The sequence below is a fragment of the Nerophis ophidion genome, linkage group LG04, assembly GCF_033978795.1.
Source record: "Nerophis ophidion isolate RoL-2023_Sa linkage group LG04, RoL_Noph_v1.0, whole genome shotgun sequence".
Lineage (NCBI taxonomy): Eukaryota > Metazoa > Chordata > Actinopteri > Syngnathiformes > Syngnathidae > Nerophis > Nerophis ophidion.
The window spans coordinates 50,373,169-50,395,724 of NC_084614.1; positions in this window are offsets into that span (position 1 = coordinate 50,373,169).

A 22,556-nucleotide genomic window follows, 5' to 3' on the forward strand; every position below is an offset into this window, starting at 1 on the left:
CCTCACTGTAACAAAACATAAACACAACATAACATAACAAATACCCACAAGCCCATGCAGCGCTGACTCTTCCGGGCTACACCCCTGCTACCACCCAACCCCGCGCCCCAAAACATCACCGCCCCCCTCCATGCGTTGGTTGAGCTGGGCGGGGTTAGGTGGTGGGGGTGTATATTGTAACACATGGAATTCTGGGTTTTGTTTCTGTTGTGTTAATGTTGTGTTACGGTGAAGATGTTTTCCTGAAATGTGTTTGTCATTCTTGTTTGATGTGGCTCCACAATGTGGCGCATATTTGTAACATTGTTAAAGTTGTTTGTACGGCCACCGTCAGTGTGATTTGTAAGGCTGTTGACTGTTGATTAAGTATGTATTGCAGTCACTCATGTATGTCATATTACAGGGAAAGAAATGTAAATGTTAGTTAGAGCATAAACCTTTTATAAGAGGCTACATATATTTTTCGCCTTGAATGTGATAATAAACATAAATATTAAAAAAATAATAATTTACCTTAAAATTACATTAACATTACAAAACATTTCTTTTTGTTTTTGCAAACCTTACAAAATGTTTTTTTTTCCAGTAAAACTCACAAAGATACATTTCTTCAGGAATTTTTTTGTAATTTTGCATGTGTATTTTTGGAGATATGGTTCAAAAACTGTCTTATTCAGTGTGACCAATGTGTGGCCAGTAAAACCAAATTGTTGTATTTGTGAACCTTTCCAAAATACTTAATTCAGGTAAAACTCACATAAAGTCAATATTACAGGCTTTTTTAGACAGATTTCATGTTTGGTTTTGGAGTTATGTTAATGAACCTTTCATATTTAGTATGACAGTTATACTGTTATATTAAATAAAAAAAAATTGTATCTTTGCAAACACTGTAAAAATAAATTCTGTAAAAAAACGGGCATTTACTGGCAGCTACGGCTACCAAACAAAAACCATAAAATTAAAGTAAAACATTGTAAACCAAATAATGATCAAAAACATTATATTTACAGAAATTTTCATGAAACGTTTTGGGGAGAAATATCGTAATTTTACAGATTTTTACTAAATTATTAAGATCAACCACCTTTAATAAAGTGACGATGCAAACAGTTCCGCAGAAAAAAAAAAACTTTATTCTTCAGAGTTTTTCCAAATTATTACGATCAACCACCTTTAGTGAAGTGACAATGCTGGCGGTTCCACAGAAAAATACCATTGTTTAACCGATTTTTTCTGAATTGTTAGGATCAGGGGTATCTCATTGACTTTAGCTGGGGGCCACTGGATGCAGGAAATTGATACAAAGTGGGTTAAACTTGCATGAATGGCTATCCAACCCTAGCTACATACTTACCATTCCTATCATTTCACCACGAGAATTTCACTGACCCTCATGTAGGGTTGACTCAAAGTTTGGCCGGGCGACTATGACACGTAATACCGTGGTGGGTTTTATTGAACGCTCATTCATTAAATCATCAGCGTGCCAATTGAGGCATGTGATGAGCACGGTTTTGTCGTTCATTTGAAAAGTGACTGCAAGATATACTTGGTCAACAGCCACACAGGTCACACTGATGGTGGCTGTACAAACAACTTTAACACTGTTACAAATATGCACCACACTGTGAACCCACATCAAAAAAGAATGATAAACACATTTCAGGAAAACATCCTCACTGTAATAAAACATAAACACAACATAACAAATACCCAGAAGCCCAAGCAGCGCTGACTCTTCCGGGCTACAATCCCGCTACCGCCCAACACCGTGCCCCAAAACATCACCGACCCCCTCCGTGCGTTGGTTGAGCTGGGCGGGGTTAGGTGGTGGGGGTGTATATTGTAACACATGGAATTCTAGGAATTGTTTCTGTTGTTTTAATGTTGTGTTACGGTGACGATGTTCTCCTGAAATGTGTTTGTCAGTCTTGTTTGATGTGGCTCCACAGTGTGGCGCATATTTGTAACATTGTTAAAGTCGTTTGTACGGCCACCGTCAGTGTGATCTGTAAGGCTGTTGACTGTTGATTAAGTATGTCTTGCAGTCATTCATGTATGTCATATTACAGGGAAAAAAATGTAATAGTTAGTTTGAGCATAAACCTTTTATTAGAGGCTACATATATTTTTCGCCTTGAATGTGAAAATACACATAAATATTAAAAAAATTTGATTTATCTTAAAATTACATATAAAACTTTTGGATTGTTAGTATGGACAAATACTTTAATATAACAAGCTACATATTTAATTTAAGTTAATTACTGTAATTTTACATTTACATGTCTGTAAATGTAATATTTTTGAACATTATTTGGTTCACAACGATTGCTTTTTTAAATCTTTGCAATGCCAAAAATTGTTGTTCTACTCAATATGACTATAATGTTCTTTGAATTCTGAGATAATGCAAAAAAAGCAATAAAATTGTATTCAAACATAACTTCCAAACAACACATGCAAAATGGCTAATAATGACTAGAGGTATGAATTTTCGTTTGTTGTACTAAAACAATGGTATTTTTCTGTGGAACCGCCAGCATTGTCACTTCACTAAAAGTGGTTGATCGTAATAATCTGGAAAAACTCTTTAGAATAAAGGTATTTTTCTGCAGAACTGTTTGCATCGTCACTTTATTAAAGGTGGTTGATCTTAATAATTTAGTAAAAATCTGTAAAATTACGATATTTCACCCCAAAACGTTTCATGAAAATGTCTGTAAATGTAATATTTTTGATCATTATTTGGTTTACAATGTTTTACTTTAATTTTATGGTTTTTGTTTGGCAGCCGTAGCTGCCAGTAAATGACCGTTTTTTTACAGAATTTATTTTTACAGTGTTTGCAAAGATACAATTTTTTTTTATTTAATATAACAGTATAACTGTCATACTAAATATGAAAGGTTAATAAACATAACTCCAAAGCCAAACATGAAATCTGTCTAAAAAAGCATGTAATATTGACTTTATGTGAGTTTTACCTGAATTAGGTATTTTGGAAAGGTTCACAAATACAAAAATTTGGTTTTACTGGCCTCACATTGGTCACACTCAATAAGACGGTTTTTGAACCATATCTCCAAAAATACACATGCAAAATTACAAAAAAGTGCCTGAAGAAATGTATCTTTGTGAGTTTTACTGGATAAAAAAAACATTTTGTAAGGTTTGCAAAAACAAAACAAAATGTTTTACCCAATTTGACAGTAATGTACTTAAAATCCTGAGATGATGCAAAAAGAGCAATAAAAATGTATTCCAACATTATTCCTCATCCAAACGTGCAAAATATCTAAACATGCCTGTGATATTGAATCCATGTGAGTTTTACTAGATATAGTTGATTTTCTATGGTTTGCAAATACAAAAATTAGGTTTTACTCAATATGACTGTATACTGTATCACTCAATATGACAGTTATTTAAACATAACTCCTACACCACACATGGCTAATAATGCCTGAAATAATGCATCTTTGGGAGTTTTCCTCAAAACGATTGCTTTTTTAAATCTTTGCAGTGCAAAAAATTGTTGTTTTACTCAATATGACAATAATGTTCTTGAAATCCTGAGATAATGCGAAAAAAGCAATAAAAAAGTTTTCAAACACAACTTTTAAACAACACATGCAAAAGGGCTAATAATGCCTAGAGATGTGTATCTTTGTTAGTTGTAGTAGAAAAAATATCTTTTGTAGGGTTCACTGTAAAAAAAAAAAAAATCAAATTTTTATGGTTTAGTTTACTCTAAATGTCTACTGTAATTTTTCAATTTTTTTAGATAGGTTATAAAACTGTAGAAATCAAGACATTATCTGTAAATAAACAAACCGCCTGTTATTTTGAATAATATACCAGTAATGACGAACTATGTATATTTCTATTTTTTTACAGAAAAATACCAAATCAATTATACATATTATTTTCTGTTTTCTCAAATTACTTTGTATTTCATGTAAAATTACAGTAATTAACTTTAATTAAATATGTAGCTTGTTATTTAAAAGTATTTGTCCATACTAACAATCTAAAAATGTTATATGTAATTTTAAGGTAAATCAAATTTTTTTAATATTTATGTGTATTTTCACATTCAAGGCGAAAAATATATGTAGCCTCTTATAAAAGGTTTATGCTCAAACTAACTATTACATTTTTTTCGCTGTAATATGACATACATGAATGACTGCAAGACATACTTAATCAACAGTCAACAGCCTTACAGATCACACTGACAGTGGCCGTACAAACGACTTTAACAATGTTACAAATATGCGCCACACTCTAGACCCACATCAAACAAGAATGACAAACACATTTCAGGAGAACATCTTCACCGTAACACAACATTAACACAACAGAAACAATACCCAGAATTCCATGTGTTACAATACACACCCCCACCACCTAAACCCGCCCACCTCAACCAACGCACGGAGGGGGGCGGTGATGTTTTGGGGCGCGGTGTTGGGTGGTAGCGGGGATGTAGCCCGGAAGAGATAGCGCTGCATGGTTTTGTGGGTATTTGTTATGTTGTGTTTATGTTTTATTACAGTGAGGATGTTTTCCTGAAATGGGTTTATCATTCTTGTTCATTGTGGGTTCACAGTGTGGTGCATATTTTTAACAGTGTTAAAGTTGTTTGTGCAGCCACCGTCAGTGTGACCTGTGTGGCTGTTGACCAAGTATATCTTGCAGTCACTATCATATGCACAATAATACCGTGCACATCACATGCCTCAATTGGCACGCTTATGATTTGGTGAATGAGTGTACCAAAAAGCCCACCGCGGTACTACTTGTCGTATTCGCCCGGCCAAGCTTTGAGTCAATCCTATATGAGGGTAGTTAAATTCTCGGGGTGAAATGGTGGGATTGGTAAGTACGTTGCTAGGTTGGGATAGTGATTCATGCAAGGTTAACCAACTTTGTATCAATTTCCTGCATCCAGTGGCCCACCGGTAAAGTGAATGAGACACCCCTGATCCTAACAATTCAGAAAAAATCTGTTAAAAAATGGTATTTTTCTGTGGAACCGCCAGCATTTTCACTTCACTAAAGGTGATTGATCGTAATAATTTGGAAAAACTCTTTAGAATAAAGGTATTTTTCTGCAGAACTGTTTGCATCGTCACTTTATTAAAGGTGGTTGATCTTAATAATATTGTAAAAATCTGTAAAATAACGATATTTCTCCCCAAAACATTTCATGAAAATTTCTGTAAATATAATGTTTTTGATCATTATTTGGTTTACAATGTTTTAGTTTAATTTTATGGTTTTTGTTTGGCAGCCGTAGCTGCCAGTAAATGACCGTTTTTTTACAGAATTTATTTTTACAGTGTTTTCAAAGATACAAGTGTGTTTTTTTTATTCGATATAACAGTATTACTGTCATACTAAATATGAAAGGCTCATAAACATAACTCCAAAACCAAACATGAAATCTGTCTAAAAAAGCCTGTAATATTGACTTTATGTGAGTTTTACCCGAATTAGGTATTTTGGAAAGGTTTTCAAATACAAAAATTTGGTTTTACTGGCCTCACATTGGTCACACTCAATAAGACGTTTTTTGAACCATATCTCCAAAAATACACATGCACATCTACAAAAAAATGCCTGAAAAAATGTATATTTGTGAGTTTTACTGGAAAAAAACATTTTGTAAGGTTTGCAATAACAAAAATACATGTTTTACCCAATTTGACAGTAATGTACTTAAAATCCTGAGATAATGCAAAAAGAGCAATAAAAATGTATTCCAACAGAATTCCTAATCCAAACGTGCAAATTGTCTAAAAATGCCTGTGATATTGAATCCATGTGAGTTTTACTAGATACAGTTGCTTTTCTATGGTTTGCAAATACAAAAATTAGGTTTTATTCAATATGACTGTATACTGTAACACTCAATATGACAGTTACTTAAACATAACTCCTACACCACACATGAAAAATGGCTAATAATGCCTGAAATAATGCATCTTTGAGAGTTTTACTCGAAACGATTGCTTTTTTAAATCTTTGCAATGCCAAAAATTGTTGTTCTACTCAATATGACTATAATGTTCTTTGAATTCTGAGATACTGGGAAAAAAAGCAATAAAATTGTATTCAAACATAACTTCCAAACAACACATGCAACATGGCAAATAATGACTATAGATATGAATTTTCGTTAGTTGTACTAGAGAAAGTATCTTTTGTAAGGTTAACAAAGACACAAGTTAGTTTTTTTTATTCAATATAACAGTATAACTGTCATACTAAATATGAAAGGTTTAAAATCATAACTCCAAAACCAAACATTAAATCTTCCTAAAAAAAAGCCTGTAATATTGAAATTATGTTAGTTTTAGCAGAATCAGATATTTTGGAAAGGTTCACACATACAAAAATTGGGTTTTACCGGCCTCATATTGGTCACACTCATAATGACAATTTTGAAACATATCTCCAAAAGTAGAAATGCAAAATGTCTAATAATGCCTGAAGAAATGTATCTTTGAGAGTTTTCCTGAAAAAAAGAATTTGGTAAGGTTTGCAAAAAAAAAAAATTTTTTTTACTAAATTTGACAGTAATGTACTTAGAATCCTGAGATAATGCGAAAAAAGCAATACAAATGTATTCCAACATAATTCCTAATCCAAACGGGCAAAATGTCTAAAAATGCCTGTGGTAATGACAAATGTGAGTTTTTTTTCTATAGTTTGCAAATACAAAAATGAGATTTTACTCAATATGACTGTATACTGTAACACTCAATATGACAGTTTTTTAAACATAACTCCTACACCACACATGAAAAATGGCTAATAATGCCTGAAATAATACATCTTTGGGAGTTTTACTCGAAACACATGATTTTTTAAATCTTGCAAATGCAAAAAGTAGTTTTTTACTCAATATGACTATAATGTTCTTAGAATCCTGAGATAATGCGAAAAAAAGCAATAAAATTGTATTCCAACATAATTCCTAATCCAAACGTGCAAAATGTCTAAAAATGCCTGTGATATTGAATAAATGTGAGTTTTACTAGATAAAGTTGTTTTTCAATGGTTTGCAAATAAAAAAATGAGGTTTTACTCAATATGACTGTATACTGTAACTCTCAATATGACAGTTTTTTTAAACATAACTCCTACACCACACATGAAAAATAGCTAGTAATGCCTGAAATAATGCATCTTTGGGAGTTTTACTCGAAACATATGCTTTTTTAAATCTTGCAAATGCAAAAAGTTGTTTTTTACTCAATACGACTATAATAGTCTTACAATCCTGAGATAATGCGAAAAAAACAATAAAAATGTATTCAAACATAACTTCTAAACAACACATGCAAAATGGCTAATAATGCCCAGGGATATGTTTTTTTGTTAGTTGTACTAGAAAAATGATCTTTTGTAAGGTTTGCAAAGACACAAATTGTTTGTTTTATTCAATATAACAGTGTAACTGTCATACTAAATATGAAAGGTTTATAATCATAACTCCAAAACCAAAAATGAAATTTGTCTTAAAAAGCCTTTAATATTGAATTTATGTAAGTTTTACCAGAATCAGGTATTTTGGAAAGAATCAAAAATACAAATATTAGATTTTACTGGCCTCATATTGGTCACACTCAAAATGACAGTTTTTGAAACATAACTCAAAAAATACACATGCAAAATGTCTAATAATGCCTGAAGAAATGCATCTTCGAGAGTGTTCCAGAAAAAAACATTTGGTAAGGTTTGCAAATGCAAAATTTGATTTGTTACTCATTTTGACAGTAATGTACTTAGAATCCTGAGATAATGCGAAAAAAGCAATACAAATGTATTCCAACACAATTCCTAATCCAAACGTGCAAAATGTCTAATAATGTCTAAATATATGTTTTTTTGTTAGTTGTACTAGAAAAATTATATTTTGTAAGGTTTGCAAAGACACAAGTTAGTGTTTTTTAATCAATATAACAGTCTAACTGTCATAGTAATTATGAAAGGTTTATAATCATAACTCCAAAACCAAATATGAAATTTGTCTTAAAAAGCCTTTAATATTGAATGTATGTAAGTTTTAGCAGAATCAGGTATTTTGGAAAGGTTCACAAATACAAATATTATATTTTACTGGCCTCTTATTGGTCACAATCAAAATGACAGTTTTTGAAACATAACTCCAAAAATACACATGCAAAATGTCTAATAATGCCTGAAGAAATGCATCTTCGAGAGTTTTCCAGAAAGAAAACATTTGGTAAGGTTTGTAAAAACAAAATTTGATTTGTTACTCAATTTGACAGTAATATACTTAGAATCCTGAGATAATGCGGAAAAAAGCAATAAAAATGTATTCCAACATAATTCCTAATCCAAACGTGCAACATGTCTAAAAATGCCTGTGATATTGAATACATGTGAGTTTTACTGGATACAGTTGTTTTTCTATGGTTTGCAAATACAAAAATGACGTTTTACTCAATATGACTGTATACTGTAACACTCAATATGACAGTTATTTAAACATAACTCCTACACCACAAATGAAAAATGGCTAATAATGCCTGAAATAATGCATCTTTGGGAGTTTTACTCGAAACATATGTTTTTTTAAATCTTGCAAATGCAAAAAGTAGTTTTTTACTCAATACGACTATAATAGTCTTACAATCTTGAGATAATGCGAAAAAAGCAATAAAAATGTATTCAAACATAACTTCTAAACAACACATGCAAAATGGCTAATAATGCCCAGAGATATGTTTTTTTGTTAGTTGTACTAGAAAATGATCTTTTGTAAGGTTTGCAAAGACACAAGTTATATTTTTTATTCAATATAACAGTGTAACTGTCATACTAAATATGGAAGGTTTATAATCATAACTCCAAAACCAAATATGAAATTTGTCTTAAAAAGCCTTTAATATGGAATTTATGTAAGTTTTACCAGAATCAGGTTCTTTGGAAAGAATCACAAATACAAATATTAGATTTTACTGGCCTCATATTGGTCACACTCAAAATGACAGTTTTTGAAACATAACTCCAAAAATACACATGCAAAATGTCTAATAATGCCTGAAGAAATGCATCTTCGAGAGTTTTCCAGAAAGAAAACATTTGGTAATGTTTGCAAAAACAAAATTTGATTTGTTACTCAATTAGACAGTAATGTACTTAGAATCCTGAGATAATGCGAAAAAAGCAATAAAAATGTATTCCAACATAATTCCTAATCCAAACATGCAAAATGTCTAAAAATGCCTGTGATATTGAATATATGTGAATTTTACTAGACACAGTTGTTTTTCTATGGTTTACAAATACAAAAATTAAGTTTTAATCAATATGACTGTATACTGTAACACTCAATATGACAGTTATTTAAATATAACTCCTACACCACTCATGAAACATGGCTAATAATGCCTGCAATAATGCATCTTTGGGAGTTTTACTCGAAACATATGCATGTTTAAATTTTGCAAATGGAAAAAGTAGTTTTTTTACTCAATATGACTATAATAGTCTTACAATCCTGAGATATGCGAAAAAAGCAATAAAAATGTATTCAAACATAACTTCTAAACAACACATGAAAAATCGCTAATATTGCCTAGAGATATGTATTTTTGTTAGTTGTACTAGAAAAATGATCTTTTGTAAGGCTTGCAAAGACACAAGTTATTTTTTAATTCAGTATAACAGTATAACTGTCATACTAAATATGAAAGGTTTATAATCATAACTCCAAAACCAAATATGAAATTTGTCTTAAAAAGCCTTTAATATTGAATTTATGTAAGTTTTAGCAGAGTCAGGTATTTTGGAAAGAATCACAAATACAAATATTAGATTTTACTGGCCTCATATTGGTCACACTCAAAATGACAGTTTTTGAAACATAACTCCAAAAAACACATGCAAAATGTCTAATAATGCCCGAAGAAATGCATCTTCGCGAGTTTTCTTGTAAAAAAAACATTTGGTAAGGTTTGCAAAAACCAAATTTGATTTGTTACTCAATTTGACAGTAATGTACTTAGAATCCTGAGATAATGCGAAAAAAGCAATAAAAATGTATTCCAACATAATTCCTAATCCAAACGTGCAAAATGTCTGAAAATGCCTGTGATATTGAATACATGTGAGTTTTACTAGATACAGTTGTTTTTCTATGGTTTGCAATTACAAAAATGAGGTTTTACTCAATATGACTGTATACTGTAACACTTAATTTGACAGCTATTTAAACATAACTCCAACACCACACATGAAAAATGGCTAATAATGCCTGAAATAATGCATCTTTGGGAGTTTTACTCGAAACATATGCTTTTTTAAATCTTGCAAATGCAAAAAGTAGTTTTTTACTCAATATGACTATAATAGTCTTACAATCCTGAGATAATGCGAAAAAAGCAATACAAATGTATTCAAACATAACTTCTAAACAACACATGCAAAATGGCTAATAATAGCTAGAGATATGTTTTTTTGTTAGTTGTACTAGAAAAATGATCTTTTGTAAGGTTTGCAAAGACACAAGTTAGTTTTTTTATTCAATATAACAGTGTGACTGTCATACTAAATATGAAAGGTTTATAATCATAACTCCAAAACCAAATATGAAATTTGTCTTAAAAAGCCTTTAATATTGAATTTATGTAAGTTTTAGCAGAATCAGGTATTTTGGAAAGAATCACAAATACAAATATTAGATTTTACTGGCCTCATATTGGTCACACTCAAAATGACAGTTTTTGAAACATAACTCCAAAAATACACATGCAAAATGTCTAATAATGCCTGAAGAAATGCATCTTCGAGAGTTTTCCTGAAAAAAAAAACATTTGGTAAGGTTAACAAAAACCAAATTTGATTTGTTACTAAATTTGACAGTAATGTACTTAGAATCCTGAGATAATGCGAAAAAAGCAATAAAAATGTATTCCAACATAATTCCTAATCCAAACGTGCAAAATGTCTAAAAATGCCTGTGATATTGAATACATGTAAGTTTTGCTGGATACACTTGTTTTTCAATGGTTTGCAAATACAAAAATGAGGTTTTACTCAATATGACTGTATACTGTAACACTCAATATGACAGTTATTTAAACATAACTCCTACACCACACATGAAAAATGGCTAATAATGCCTGAAAAAATGCATCTTTGGGAGTTTTACTCGAAACATATGCTTTTTTAAATCTTGCAAATGCCAAAAATAGTTTTTTACTCAATATGACTATAATAGTCTGAGAATCCTGAGATAATGCGAAAAAAGCAATAAAAATGTATTCAAACATAACTTCTAAACAACACTTGCAAAATGGCTAATAATAGCCAGAGATATGTTTTTTTGTTAGTTGTACTAGAAAAATGATCTTTTGTAAGGTTTGCAAAGACACAAGTTAGTTTTTTTATTCAATATAACAGTGTAACTGTCATACTAAATATGAATGGTTTATAATCATAACTCCAAAACCAAATATGAAATTTGTCTTTAAAAGCCTTTAATATTGAATTTATGTAAATTTTACCAGAATCAGGTATTTTGGAAAGAATCACAAATACAAATATTAAATTTTACTGGCCTCATATTGGTCACACTCAAAATGACAGTTTTTGAAACATAACTCCAAAAATACACATGCAAAATGTCTAATAATGCCTGAAGAAATGCATCTTCGAGAGTTTTACTGAAAAAAAAAAACATTTGGTAAGGTTTGCAAAAACAAAATTTGATTTGTTACTAAATTTGACAGTAATGTACTTAGAATCCTGAGATAATGCGAAAAAAGCAATAAAAATGTATTCAAACATAACTTCTAAACAACACATGCAAAATGGCTAATAATGCCGAGAGATATGTTTTTTTGTTATTTGTACTAGAAAAATGATCTTTTGTAAGGTTTGCAAAGACACAAGTTAGTTTTTTTTATTCAATATAACAGTGTAACTGTCATACTAAATATGAAAGGTTTATAATCATAACTCCAAAACCAAATATGAAATGTGTCTTAAAAAGCCTTTAATATTGAATTTATGTAAGTTTTAGCAGAATCAGGTATTTTGGAAAGAATCACAAATACAAATATTATATTTTACTGGCCTCATATTGGTCACACTCAAAATGACAGTTTTTGAAACATAACTCCAAAAATACACATGCAAAATGTCTAATAATGCCTGAAGAAATGCATCTTCGAGAGTTTTCCTGAAAAAAAAACATTTGGTAAGTTTTGCAAAAACAAAATTTGATTTGTTACTCAATTTGACAGTAATGTACTTAGAATCCTGAGATAATGCGAAAAAAGCAATAAAAATGTATTCCAACATAATTCCTAATCCAAACGTGCAAAATGTCTAAAAATGCCTGTGATATTGAATACATGTGAGTTTTACTAGATACAGTTGTTTTTCTATGGTTTGCAAATACAAAAATGAGGTTTTACTCAATATGACTGTATACTGTAACACTCAATATGACAGTTATTTAAACATAACTCCTGCACCACACATGAAAAATGGCTAATAATGCCTGAAAAAATGCATCTTTGGGAGTTTTACTCGAAACAGATGCTTTTTTAAATCTTGCAAATGCAAAAAGTAGTTTTTTACTCAATGTGACTATAATAGTCTTACAATCCTGAGATAATGCGAAAAAAGCAATACAAATGTATTCAAACATAACTTCTAAACAACACATGCAAAATGGCTAATAATGCCTAGAGATATGTTTGTTGGTTAGTTGTACTAGAAAAATGATATTTTGTAAGGTTTGCAAAGACACAAGTTCGTTTTTTTATTCAATATAACAGTGTAACTGTCATACTAAATATGAAAGGTTTATAATCATAACTCCAAAACCAAATATGAAATTTGTCTTTAAAAGCCTTTAATATTGAATTTATGTAAGTTTTAGCAGAATCAGGTATTTTGGAAAGAATCACAAATACAAATATTAGATTTTACTGGCCTCATATTGGTCACACTCAAAATGACAGTTTTTGAAACATAACTCCAAAAATACACATGCAAAATGTCTAATAATGCCCGAAGAAATGCATCTTTGAGTGTTTTCCTGAAAAAAAAAACATTTGGTAATGTTTGCAAAAACAAAATTTGATTTGTTACTCAATTTGACAGTAATGTACTTAGAATCCTGAGATAATGCGAAAAAAGCAATAAAAATGTACTCCAACATAACTCCTAATCCAAACGTGCAAAAAGTCTAAAAATGCCTGTGATATTGAATACATGTGAGTTTTACTATATACAGATGATTTTCTATGGTTTGCAAATAAAAAAATGAGGTTTTACTCAATATGACTGTATACTGTAACACTCAAAATGACAGTTCTTTAAACATAACTCCTACACCACACATGAAAAATGGCTAATAATGCCTGGAATAATGCATCTTTGGGAGTTTTACTCGAAACATATGCTTTTTTAAATCTTGCAAATGCCAAAAGTAGTTTTTTACTCAATATGAATATAATAGTCTGAAAATCCTGAGATAATGCGAAAAAAGCAATAAAAATTTATTCAAACATAACTTCTAAACAACACTTGCAAAATGGCTAATAATAGCCAGAGATATGTTTTTTTGTTAGTTGTACTAGAAAAATCATCTTTTGTAAGGTTTGGAAGGACACAAGTTAGTTTTTTTATTCAATATAACAGTGTAACTGTCATACTAAATATGAAAGGTTTATAATCATAACTCCAAAACCAAATATGAAATTTGTCTTAAAAAGCCTTTAATATTGAATTTATGTAAGTTTTAGCAGAATCAGGTATTTTGGAAAGAATCACAAATCCAAATATTAGATTTTACTGGCCTCATATTGGTCACACTCAAAATGACAGTTTTTGAAGCTTAACTCCAAAAATACACATGCAAAATGTCTAATAATGCCTGAAAAATTGCATCTTTGAGAGTTTTCCTGAAAAAAAAACATTTGGTAAGGTTTGCAAAAACAACATTTGATTTGTTACTCAATTTGACAGTAATGTACTTAGAATCCTGAGATAATGCGAAAAAAGCAATAAAAATGTATTCCAACATAATTCTAAATCCAAACGTGCAAAATGTCTAAAAATGCCTGTGATATTGAATACATGTGAGTTTTACTAGATGCAGTTGTTTTTCTATGGTTTGCAAATACAAAAATTAGGTTTTACTTAATATGACTGTATACTGTAACACTCAATATGACAGTTATTCAAACATAACTCCTACACCACACATGAAAAGTGGCTAATAATGCCTGAAAAAATGCATCTTTGGGAGTTTTACTCGAAACATATCTTTTTTAAATCTTGCAAATGCAAAAAGTAGTTTTTTACTCAATGTGACTATAATAGTCTTACAATCCTGAGATAATGCGAAAAAAGCAATAAAAATGTATTCAAACATAACTTCTAAACAACACATGCAAAATGGTTAATAATGCCTAGAGATATGTTTGTTGGTTAGTTGTACTAGAAAAATTATATTTTGTAAGGTTTGCAAAGACACAAGTTAGTTTTTTTATTCAATATAACAGTGTAACTGTCATACTAAATATGAAAGGTTTATAATCATAACTCCAAAACCAAATATGAAATTTGTCTTTAAAAGCCTTTAATATTGAATTTATGTAAGTTTTAGCAGAATCAGGTATTTTGGAAAGAATCACAAATACAAATATTAGATTTTACTGGCCTCATATTGGTCACACTAAAAATGACAGTTTTTGAAACATAACTCCAAAAATACACATGCAAAATGTCTAATAATGCCTGAAGAAATGCATCTTCGAGAGTTTTACTGAAAAAAAAAACGTTTGGTAAGGTTTGCAAAAACAAAATTTGATTTGTTACTAAATTTGACAGTAATGTACTTAGAATCCTGAGATAATGCGAAAAAAGCAATAAAAATGTATTCCAACATAACTTCTAAACAACAAATACAAAATGGCTAATAATGCCTAGAGATATGTTTTTTTGTTATTTGTACTAGAAAAATGATATTTTGTAAGGTTTGCAAAGACACAAGTTAGTTTTTTTATTCAATATAACAGTGTAACTGTCATACTAAATATGAAAGGTTTATAATCATAACTCCAAAACCAAATATGAAATTTGTCTTAAAAAGCCTTTAATGTTGAATTTATGTAAGTTTTAGCAGAATCAGGTATTTTGGAAAGAATCACAAATACAAATATTAGATTTTACTGGCCTCATATTGGTCACACTCAAAATGACAGTTTTTGAAACATAACTCCAAAAATACACATGCAAAATGTCTAATAATGCCTGAAGAAATGCATCTTCGAGAGTTTTCCTGAAAAAAAAAACATTTGGTAAGGTTTGCAAAAACAAAATTTGATTTGTTACTAAATTTGACAGTAATGTACTTAGAATCCTGAGATAATGCAAAAAAAGCAATAAAAATGTATTCCAACATAATTCCTAATCCAAACGTGCAAAAAGTCTAAAAATGCCTGTGATATTGAATACATGTGAGTTTTACTATATACAGTTGTTTTTCTATGGTTTGCAAATACAAAAAAGAGGTTTTACTCAATATGACTGTATACTGTAACACTCAATATGACAGTTATTTAAACATAACTCCTACACCACACATGAAAAATGGCTAATAATGCCTGAAATAATACATCTTTGGGAGTTTTACTCGAAACATATGCTTTTTTAAATCTTGCAAATGCCAAAAGTAGTTTTTTACTCAATATGACTATAATAGTCTGAGAATCCTGAGATAATGAGAAAAAAGCAATAAAAATTTATTCAAATATAACTTCTAAACAACACTTGCAAAATGGCTAATAATAGCCAGAGATATGTTTGTTGGTTAGTTGTACTAGAAAAATGATATTTTGTAAGGTTTGCAAGGACACAAGTTAGTTTTTTTATTCAATATAACAGTGTAACTGTCATACTAAATATGAAAGGTTTATAATCATAACTCCAAAACCTAAATGAAATTTGTCTTTAAAAGCCTTTAATATTGAATTTATTTAAGTTTTACCAAAATCAGGTATTTTGGAAAGAATCACAAATACAAATATTAGATTTTACTGGCCTCATATTGGTCACACTCAAAATGACAGTTTTTGAAACAACTCCAAAAATACACATGCAAAATGTCTAATAATGCCCGAAGAAAGGCATCTTTGAGAGTTTTCCTGAAAAAAAAAAACATTTGGTAAGGTTTGCAAAAAAAAAATTTGATTTGTTACTCAATTTGACAGTAATGTACTTAGAATCCTGAGATAATGCGAAAAAAGCAATAAAAATGTATTCCAACATAATTCTAAATCCAAACGTGCAAAATGTCTAAAAATGCCTGTGATATTGAATACATGTGAGTTTTACTAGACAGTTGTTTTTCTATGGTTTGAAAATACAAAAATGAGGTTTTACTCAATGTGCCTGTATACTGTAACACTCAATATGACAGTTATTTAAACATAACTCCTACACCACACATGAAAAGTGGCTAATAATGACTGAAATAATGCATCTTTGGGAGTTTTACTCGAAACAAATGCTTTTTTAAATCTTGCAAATGCAAAAAGTAGTTTTTTTAACTCAATATGGCTATAATGTTCTTAGAATCCTGAGATAATGTGAAAAAAGCAATACAATTGTATTCAAACATAACTTCTAAACAACACATGCAAAATGGCTAATAATAGCTAGAGATATGTTTTTTTTGTTAGTTGTACTAGAAAAATTATCTTTTGTAAGGTTTGCAAAGACACAAGTTAGTTTTCTATTCAATATAACAGTGTAACTGTCATACTAAATATGAAAGGTTTATAATCATAACTCCAAAACCAAATATGAAATGTGTCTTAAAAAGCCTTTAATATTGAATTTATGTAAGTTTTAGCAGAATCAGGTATTTTGGAAAGAATCACAAATACAAATATTAGATTTTACTGGCCTCATATTGGTCACACTCAAAATGACAGTTTTTGAAACATAACTCCAAAAATACACATGCAAAATGTCTAATAATGCCTGAAGAAATGCATCTTCGAGAGTTTTCCTGAAAAAAAAACATTTGGTAAGTTTTGCAAAAACAAAATTTGATTTGTTACTCAATTTGACAGTAATGTACTTAGAATCCTGAGATAATGCGAAAAAAGCAATACAAATGTATTCCAACATAATTCCTAATCCAAACGTGCAAAATGTCTAAAAATGCCTCTGATATTGAATACATGTGAGTTTTACTAGATGCAGTTGTTTTTCTATGGTTTGCAAATACAAAAATGAGGTTTTACTCAATATGACTGTATACTGTAACACTCAATATGACAGTTATTTAAACATAACTCCTGCACCACACATGAAAAAGGGCTAATAATGCCTGAAAAAATGCATCTTTGGGAGTTTTACTCGAAACAAATGCTTTTTTAAATCTTGCAAATGCAAAAAGTAATTTTTTACTCAATATGACTATAATAGTCTTACAATCCTGAGATAATGCGAAAAAAGCAATACAAATGTATTCAAACATAACTTCTAAACAACACATGCAAAATGGCTGATAATGCCTAGAGATATGTTTGTTGGTTAGTTGTACTAGAAAAATGATCTTTTGTAAGGTTTGCAAAGACACAAGTTTGTTTTTTTAAATAATATAACAGTGTAACTGTCATACTAAATATGAAAGGTTTATAATCATAACTCCAAAACAGAATATGAAATTTGTCTTAAAAACCCTTTAATATTGAATTTATGTAAGTTTTAGCAGAATCAGGTATTTTGGAAAGAATCACAAATACAAATATTAGATTTTACTGGCCTCATATTGGTCACACTCAAAATGACAGTTTTTGAAACATAACTCCAAAAATACACATGCAAAATATCTAATAATGCCCGAAGAAATGCATCTTTGAGAGTTTTCCTGAAAAAAAAAAACATTTGGTAAGGTTTGCAAAAACAAAATTTGATTTGTTACTCAATTTGACAGTAATGTACTTAGAATCCTGAGATAATGCGAAAAAAGCAATAACAATGTATTCCAACATAATTCCTAATCCAAACGTGCAAAATGGCTAAAAATGCCTGTGATATTGAATACATGTGAGTTTTACTATATACAGTTGTTTTTCTATGGTTTGCAAATACAAAAATGAGGTTTTACTCAATATGACTGTATACTGTAACACTCAATATGACAGTTATTTAAACATAACTCCTACACCACACATGAAAAATGGCTAATAATGCCTGAAATAATGCATCTTTGGGAGTTTTACTCGAAACATATGCTTTTTTAAATCTTGCAAATGCCAAAAGTAGTTTTTTACTCAATATGACTATAATAGTCTGAGAATCCTGAGATAATGCGAAAAAAGAAATAAAAATTTATTCAAACATAACTTCTAAACAACACTTGCAAAATGGCTAATAATAGCCAGAGATATGTTTTTTTGTTAGTTGTACTAGAAAAATGATCTTTTGTAAGGTTTGCAAAGACACAAGTTTGTTTTTTTATTCAATATAACAGTGTAACTGTCATACTAAATATGAAAGGTTTATAATCATAACTCCAAAACCAAATATGAAATTTGTCTTAAAAAGCCTTTAATATTGAATTTATGTAAGTTTTAGCAGAATCAGGTATTTTGGAAAGAATCACAAATACAAATATTAGATTTTACTGGCCTCATATTGGTCACACTCAAAATGACAGTTTTTGAAACATAACTCCAAAAATACACATGCAAAATGTCTAATAATGCCTGAAGAAATGCATCTTCGAGAGTTTTCCTGAAAAAAAAACATTTGGTAAGTTTTGCAAAAACAAAATTTGATTTGTTACTCAATTTGACAGTAATGTACTTAGAATCCTGAGATAATGCGAAAAAAGCAATACAAATGTATTCCAACATAATTCCTAATCCAAACGTGCAAAATGTCTAAAAATGCCTCTGATATTGAATACATGTGAGTTTTACTAGATGCAGTTGTTTTTCTATGGTTTGCAAATACAAAAATGAGGTTTTACTCAATATGACTGTATACTGTAACACTCAATATGACAGTTATTTAAACATAACTCCTGCACCACACATGAAAAAGGGCTAATAATGCCTGAAAAAATGCATCTTTGGGAGTTTTACTCGAAACAAATGCTTTTTTAAATCTTGCAAATGCAAAAAGTAGTTTTTTACTCAATATGACTATAATAGTCTTACAATCCTGAGATAATGCGAAAAAAGCAATACAAATGTATTCAAACATAACTTCTAAACAACACATGCAAAATGGCTGATAATGCCTAGAGATATGTTTGTTGGTTAGTTGTACTAGAAAAATGATATTTTGTAAGGTTTGCAAGGACACAAGTTAGTTTTTTTATTCAATATAACAGTGTAACTGTCATACTAAATATGAAAGGTTTATAATCATAACTCCAAAACCAAATATGAAATTTGTCTTTAAAAGCCTTTAATATTGAATTTATGTAAGTTTTAGCAAAATCAGGTATTTTGGAAAGAATCACAAATACAAATATTAGATTTTACTGGCCTCATATTGGTCACACTCAAAATGACAGTTTTTGAAACATAACTCCAAAAATACACATGCAAAATGTCTAATAATGCCCGAAGAAATGCATCTTTGAGAGTTTTCCTGAAAAAAAAAACATTTGGTAAGGTTTGCAAAAACAAAATTTGATTTGTTACTCAATTTGACAGTAATGTACTTAGAATCCTGAGATAATGCGAAAAAAGCAATAAAAATGTATTCCAACATAATTCCTAATCCAAACGTGCAAAATTTCTAAAAATGCCTGTGATATTGAATACGTTTGAGTTTTACTAGATACAGATGATTTTCTATGGTTTGCAAATAAAAAAATGAGGTTTTACTCAATATGACTGTATATTGTAACACTCAATATGACAGTTATTTAAACATAACTCCTACACCACACATGAAAAATGGCTAATAATGCCTGAAAAAATGCATCTTTGGGAGTTTTACTCGAAACATATGCTTTTTTAAATCTTGCAAATGCAAAAAGTAGTTTTTTACTCAATATGACTATAATAGTCTTACATTCCTGAGATAATGCGAAAAAAGCAATAAAAATGTATTCAAACATAAATTCTAAACAACACATGCAAAATGGCTAATAATAGCTAGAGATATGTTTTTTTGTTAGTTGTACTAGAAAAATGATCTTTTGTAAGGTTTGCAAAGACACAAGTTAGTTTTTTTATTCAATATAACAGTGTAACTGTCATACTAAATATGAAAGGTTTATAATCATAACTCCAAAACCAAATATGAAATTTGTCTTAAAAAGCCTTTAATGTTGAATTTGTGTAAGTTTTAGCAGAATCAGGTATTTTGGAAAGAATCACAAATACAAATATTAGATTTTACTGGCCTCATATTGGTCACACTCAAAATGACAGTTTTTGAAGCATAACTCCAAAAATACACATGCAAAATGTCTAAAAATGCCTGTGATATTGAATACGTTTGAGTTTTACTAGATACAGATGATTTTCTATGGTTTGCAAATAAAAAAATGAGGTTTTACTCAATATGACTGTATATTGTAACACTCAATATGACAGTTATTTAAACATAACTCCTACACCACACATGAAAAATGGCTAATAATGCCTGAAAAAATGCATCTTTGGGAGTTTTACTCGAAACATATGCTTTTTTAAATCTTGCAAATGCAAAAAGTAGTTTTTTACTCAATGTGACTATAATAGTCTTACAATCCTGAGATAATGCGAAAAAAGCAATACAAATGTATTCAAACATAACTTCTAAACAACACATGCAAAATGGCTAATAATGCCTAGAGATATGTTTGTTGGTTAGTTGTACTAGAAAAATGATATTTTGTAAGGTTTGCAAAGACACAAGTTAGTTTTTTTATTCAATATAACAGTGTAACTGTCATAATAAATATGAAAGGTTTATAATCATAACTGCAAAACCAAATATGAAATTTGTCTTAAAAAGCCTTTAATGTTGAATTTGTGTAAGTTTTAGCAGAATCAGGTATTTTGGAAAGAATCACAAATACAAATATTAGATTTTACTGTCCTCATATTGGTCACACTCAAAATGACAGTTTTTGAAACATAACTCCAAAAATACACATGCAAAATGTCTAATAATGCCTGATAAAATGCATCTTCGAGAGTTTTCCTGAAAAAAAACATTTGGTAAGGTTTGCAAAAACCAAATTTGATTTGTTACTCAATTTGACAGTAATGTACTTAGAATCCTGAGATAATGCGAAAAAAGCAATAAAAATGTATTCCAACATAATTCCTAATCCAAACGTGCAAAATGTCTAAAAATGCCTGTGATATTGAATACATGTGAGTTTTACGAGATGCAGTTGTTTTTCTATGGTTTACAAATACAAAAATGAGGTTTTACTCAATATGACTGTATACTGTAACACTCAATATGACAGTTATTTAAACATAACTCCTGCACCACACATGAAAAATGGCTAATAATGCCTGAAAAAATGCATCTTTGGGAGTTTTACTCGAAACATATGCTTTTTTAAATCTTGCAAATGCAAAAAGTAGTTTTTTACTCAATATGACTATAATAGTCTTACAATCCTGAGATAATGCGAAAAAAGCAATAAAAATTTATTCAAACATAACTTCTAAACAACACATGCAAAATGGCTAATAATAGCTAGAGATATATTTTTTTGTTAGTTGTACTAGAAAAATGATCTTTTGTAAGGTTTGCAAAGACACAAGTTAGTTTTTTTATTCAATTTAACAGTGTAACTGTCATAATAAATATGAAAGGTTTATAATCATAACTCCAAAACCAAATATGAAATGTGTCTTAAAACGCCTTTAATATTGAATTTATGTAAGTTTTAGCAAAATCAGGTATTTTGGAAAGAATCACAAATACAAATATTAGATTTTACTGGCCTCATATTGGTCACACTCAAAATGACAGTTTTTGAAACATAACTCCAAAAATACACATGCAAAATGTCTAATAATGCCCGAAGAAATGCATCTTTGAGAGTTTTCCTGAAAAAAAAACATTTGGTAAGGTTTGCAAAAAAAAAATTTGATTTGTTACTCAATTTGACAGTAATGTACTTAGAATCCTGAGATAATGCGAAAAAAGCAATAAAAATGTATTCCAACATAATTCCTAATCCAAACGTGCAAAATGTCTAAAAATGCCTGTGATATTGAATATTTTTTAGTTTTACTAGATACAGATGATTTTCTATGGTTTGTAAATACAAAAATTAGGTTTTACTCAATATGACTGTATACTGTAACACTCAATATGACAGTTATTTAAACATAACTTCTACACCACACAAGAAAAATGGCTAATAATGCCTGAAAAAATGCATCTTTGGGAGTTTTACTCGAAACATATGCTTTTTTAAATCTTGCAAATGCAAAAAGTAGTTTTTTACTCAATATGACTATAATAGTCTTACAATCCTGAGATAATGCGAAAAAAGCAATAAA